The following is a 6,254-nucleotide window of genomic DNA, read 5'->3' as shown; positions in this document are numbered from 1 at the left end:
CTCCAACTATGAAGCTTCCTGCTTTTGCATAGCACTGGACATCGGATTAAGGCTATAGTCTTGCTCAGCAGATTCCCATAGCTTAAGCATCTGAGTATCATTCTCAATCTTCTCCATCTTGTTTCCCCTATACAATGAACAATATGAAACCTGATCAAGTGGAATCTCTTTCATCAAAGTTCCATTCTTCACTTCAAAAACATCAACTTTACTTTTATATGTACTAGCATTTTTTGTGGGCCCATTTTCAAGCGCTGCCTCTTCCTTCTATCTCATTTCCAACCATTCAGCCTCTTTCATTGGACATTCTAGCTTGATGTTGGTGTTTTCTCTTGCATGCATAGATCAATCCCTAGATCTAACATTTATCCCACTAGATTTTCTAGAGGTTCTAATCAACCTCAACCCTTTCTGTTTTTGCAGAGAACAACTCACATCAAGACATTAAAATCTCACACAAGGAGAAGGTCGCTTGATAACCTATTACACCATAGCTTTTCACCTAAGCTATTACACAAAAGTTTTTCATTTAAAAACCTCTACTCTACAACAGATTACAAAAATCTATATAGACAGATAGAAATGCAATTATAAGCACAAGAAGAACAGAAAGTAAATTTAGAAAATCTAGAAAATAGAATTAAAGTTTAGAACTGTTCTTCAGAAAATGTTATTATTAAACTTTCTTTTGTCTTTGAAAAATATTTCTTGAAGCAAATAGACGAAAAGAAACAAGGGGGTTTAAAGAGAGAGATTTGAGAGATTTAAAACTTTTATTCAATGGACTCTTACTCTTGCAAAAACCTCAACGTTTTCAAAAGAAGAAAAACATCTTTTATAAGAGAGGTGAGGATCACGTTTTTAGAAAAAAACAGTGATTTTTAACTTTAAAGAGTGTTTGGACATTCCGAAAATAAAAGGATATATGAATGTTTTGTAAATACTCATTTATTTATTTCCAAAAAATATTTAAGACAAATTTATTTTCATTTAGGTAAGTAAAATTATAAAAGCAAGATTTGACTTTTCTTTTTAAGGTAATTTCCGAAAATGAAAGATATGTATATCTTTTACAATAATTGATTATTTGTTCCCAATAAAAATCAAGTCAAAGTTTTTTTCATTTAGGTAAGTGAAATTAAAAGAGTAAGATTTGGCTTTTCTTTTTAAGGCAATTTTCGAAAATATCTTAAAAATGATTTTGAGAGAGAGAAATATAATTTTGTGCTTATAAAAAAAATATTCTCTCTATCCTACAATAGATCCTAAGATACTAACAACTAAAAATCTACAATAATCTCCATGGTTTTCAAGCAATCTTGGATTTGTAGGAACTTGCCTTCTTTAGCAATTTCCATATTAAAATTTTGCATAAAATAATTTTAGCACGTATAAGAATATTGAATTTATTTGTTTTGTAAAATCATCAAAATCACAAGATACAATTGACCTTTGAGCCAATAGAGCCTAACTTTGGAAGATCTAATGGGTAACTAGGAAGGGTTTAGCATAATTCTGAGTTGGTGCAAATATTAATGAGGGCAGTTATTTGTTAATACAATTGAAGGTTGAAGGAGTAGATGAATTAGTGATTGTATATTGGCTAATAAATGAAGTCCACATATGTATATATGCATAATTAAAATTTCATTCATGTTAATGAATGTGTATAGACAATTGAAGGATTTATTTTTTCTTTTTCTTTTTTTTTCATGCAAATTTTAGTATTGCCTCCGTAATGTAAGTATGGTTATAAATGTAGAGGTCTATTCTTCATATGCACTTGAGTTCTTTATTTTTAACTTGAGCCACTTAAGCAAATAATATTTGCCTGAGCTACAAAAATACCCCCACCTTTGCGACTTGTTGGACTATCACTCTAAACCGACCTTCATTCCCTGGGCACCTTGACTCAATAACTTAGATATGTTGTCGCCCCTAATTGCAAAATCAGCTAGGGTTTTACAATATGATAGTATTAAAGTGGGTCCCACCTAACAGGTGACCTAAGCCCCAAAAATCATCAAAGCTCACTGTATCAATTAAACCTAATATCTAAAAAACAAAAACCCTAATTTCTAATTTCCCATTCCCTTCTTCATCCCTCAATCGAAGAGTAGAGTGAGAACAGAAGCAAGAGTAGCAAATAAAGCAATGAGAGTAGAATTAGCAGTAAAGGAAGGAGGGCAGTAGCATTGCCAGTGGCAGTAGTCAACCATCAATAGCTTAAGGGACATGAACATTCACGACCTTAGCACTGATAAGAAAGGCAAGAGCAGTCACAACTCTTAAGTGAAACTCCAAATTATCTTTCATCCATAAATAACTGGCAAGTGTACAAAGAATTTTCACATCAGCAACTTGTTTCTCTTCTAATTTAGCAAAAGTAATAGATGGTTTAGCTCCATTTTCCTTATTAGAATTGACAATAGAGCTTGAGAACAACACACGCCTATTTAACATTGCACTCTGTTAAAATATGGTTATAAATTAGGTCAATATTAAGGTCTTTTTTTTTTCAAAAAAAGGGAAACAATATAAGAGTTATACAATCATGTTTAACAAACCGGGTGCCTAGAAGCATTGGAAGAAAATGGAGAACTGGAGAGGAAATAGTTGCAATTGAGATGATGTCCAGTGGAACCAAAACTAGAAACTCTTCGATTCTGCAATGAAGATGGGAAATTGGAAATTAGGCTTTTCGTTCTTTAGATGTTAGGTTTAATTAATACGGTGAGTTTTAATGATTTTGGGGGTTAAGTTAACCCAAGCTGGTAAGGCAGGATCCACTTTAATACTATTATATTGTAAAACCCTAGCTTATTTTGCAACTGGGGTGACAATATATCAAAGTTATTATGTCAAGATGCCCGAGGGATGAAGGTAGGTTTTAGAGTGATAGTGCAACAAGTCACAAAGGTAGGGTTATTTTTGTAGCTTAGGCCAATAATATTTGTTCATTTAAATGTTATTGAGCAAATAATATTTGTCCATTTAAATGGCAGTGTTGATTTACAAGTTAAGTACTTTTCATTTGGCTGGGCGAGGTTAAATGAATGTTACCCTCAGTATCCCGCGTCTTTAGGAAATCTTGATGACTGCTGCAAGTAATATTAAAACACCAATTATCACCTGCCCCCTGCAAAAGGGAAGAAGAAAGTAAGTTGCTTAAATTTATTAGCCAACACTAAGGTGGTTTTTGATAATATCATTTATGACAACTTAGTTTTAAGTTGTTTGATAACATTTATTTACATATTATTTAAAGTTTTAATTAACTAACCTAAATTTCACTTGAAATGATATTTTAAATTTTGAACTTGCAATTTCCATCTAATACAATAAGGCTAATTAGCTTTGAAACTTAGAATTTCTACACTTGTATTATTCAATGCTGAATATTCAGCTCTTGAATTTCCACATTTAATTTTTAATTTTTCCAAACAACATCTACGACTTTCTGTCCATTCCTATTATTGCTTCTTGCAAAAATTGTGTGCAGTGGAGGAATGTATCTTGGACGGAACTCAGTTTGTTTTGCACTACATTGAATAAATTGCTCCAAAGATTGCCTTTCATCTCAAGCATGGAGACTTAATATTGGGTGGACAGATGAAAAATGGTTTGATGATCCAAAGTTAGTGTATAAACCATTATATTATATATCATTGCTATGTTAAATCTCTACATCCCTAGCAATTTGTCTTTTACAGAGCTCCAAAATTTTAGACTCCTTTGCCCACTTGATTTTAGACAATGAATGATGGTGCAAGTTTGGAAATATCAAATTAAATTGGAGAACCTGGGATGGTAAGTTATGAACCATTTACAATATATGAACTATATTGTTCTGTAAGTAGAGTAATGTTATTGATGAACAACTCGTGGACAGCTTGATAAAAGCTTGTCAATGTCTGTTCTTGAAATTAATAAGACAAGATTGAATACACATTTTATGTTCTTTTAATAAATGATCTAGATACGAGCATAGGTATCTATCTTAACTTAATTATGTTCATGAGTATGCTTGATTAGATTGTTTAGGCAAAGTAAATGAAATTAATGCATATAAACATCATTTCAAGAGGATGGTTTAACATAATAATTTTAGTTCTTTTTCTAGTTTATAGGTGACATATATGAATCAGCATTTATTATGTTTCAAACCACATATGCAGTTTAAAGCAAGTAATCATTTTAACAGTGGCATAGACCTATTGTTCAAAGCAAGGTGGTTGTTGTAGCTTACTTCAACATTTCCAATTTCCCATAGAATCTCCGAGTGATAAGTTGAAGAAAGTCAATGTCATGCCCGCTCCAACCACCGAGGAATCGTCCGCTTTGAATCAAGTCAATTCCATCCCATATTAGATTGACAACCCGCAGGTGAAATGGGAAACTTCCTAAGAGGTCATCCATCCTATGATTTTTGTTGAGCGAGCATGCTCAGCCCTGGAGTTCTTTCAACTCTCCAAGCCCTTCCACCAAAAGGCACTTCTGTTGACTAGTTTCTCCCTTTTCGATATATGATCTGATTCATTTCTATGTCTCACATTCCACTACCTATAACTAGCCTGCTATCCTAGAAGCTAGCCAAGAGTTTTGCTCTATCTGCCCTCTCAGGATCAATTTGCTGGGTCGGGATGTCACAGGCCCACCAGCTTCTGCATGTTTCATCCTCGAACCATACATTTATTGGAGGGAGTCCGGCTTTGATACAAATCGTCACGCCCGACTCCAACCACCAGAGGAATTGTCCGCTTTAAATCAAGCCAATTCCATCCCATACTGAATTGGCAAGACCTGCACGATTTTTTCTCTCAAGTGAATAGGGAACTTCCCAAGAGGTCACCCATCTTAGGATTTCCGTTAAGCGAGCAAGCTTAACCCTGGAGTTCTTCCAACTCTCCAAGCCATTTCACCAAAAAGCACCTCTGATGATTAGTTTCCCCTTTTTCAATATATAATCTGATTCATTCTTGTGTCCTGCATTCCACTACCTGATACGGATCCATCATCACTCGTCGCTGGATCTCAAGGGAGCATGGTTAACGACGAAGGAGATCCATTGGTGCTTCCTATTGGACCGATTACAAGGAGCCGTGCCAAGCGATATGGAGCAGCCGTATCACTATTTGTTCAAGCCCAAATAACACGAGAACTTCATGATGTCGCATTTAACACGTGTTGTGAGGAACTTGAAGGCATTCCTAGGCTCCTAATGTTGCTACAGTGCCCGTGCCAATTAGTTTGACTTTGCTACAGTAAATTTTCTACAGTACCTTTGACTTTGCTACAGTTGAACTTGACTTTGCTACAGTTGCTACACACTGGTGCAACTCGCGAGCGCGAATCTACACTGCGCGAGGGCGAGAAGGGCAAACGAGAGGCAGAGAGTTAGACCGCGCAACTCGCGAGCGGGAGCCTCACATGCGCGAGCGCGACCAAAACTCGCAAGCGCGAATCTACACTGCGCGAGCGCGAGAAGCGCAAATGAGAGGCAGAGAGTTAGGCCGCGCAACTCGCGAGCGCGAGCCTCACATGCGCGAGCGCGACCAACACTCGCGAGCGCGAACCTACACTGCGCGAGCGCGAGAAGCGCAACTCGCGAGGCAGAGAGCTAGTTAGCATAAGTCGCGAGCGCGAACCTACAATGCGCGAGCGCGACTCATGCCTGTTTTATGTTTTATGCTTTATTTGTTATCTTGTAACCTAATATGTTTAGGTTTAGTATAAATACTCTCATCTTCATTGTAAACACAACTTTGAGATATTGATAAACTTCATTTGTTCAAGCTTTGCTTGTTCTCCTTGCTTAGAGTGATAGTGAGAAATTGCTTCCTCTAATTGCATCAAGAATTAAGGTAAACTTATCAATTCATTGTGGCGTTTATCTTGTTCTTTGCTCGATTATTGGTGTTACCGTTTCACTATAAACGTGGGGTGCCATAGAGCGATTAATCTCGATTATTGGTGTTTCCGTTTCAATATAAACGTGGGGTGCCATAGAGGCGAACTTATATCCCATTCCTTTGATTCCCGGTCCCGGTTCCGCGTCACTACCCATAGCTAGCCTGTCATCTTAGAAGCTAGCCAGGAGCTTTGCTCTATCCGCCCTCTTAAGATCGCTTTGCCGAGTCGGGATATTACAGTCAATGTGGCAGACATAGAGTATGGAAGTATGTGTCATACCATTTGTTATTTAGGATGATGGCATTTGCAAAATTTATAAGCTTAAAATGAAGCTTTACAGA

Source organism: Jatropha curcas, chromosome 9 (assembly GCF_041381405.1).
Source record: "Jatropha curcas cultivar XTBG-Jc1 chromosome 9, XTBG_Jcur_1.0, whole genome shotgun sequence".
NCBI lineage: Eukaryota > Viridiplantae > Streptophyta > Magnoliopsida > Malpighiales > Euphorbiaceae > Jatropha > Jatropha curcas.
This window is presented reverse-complemented; position numbering follows the sequence as displayed.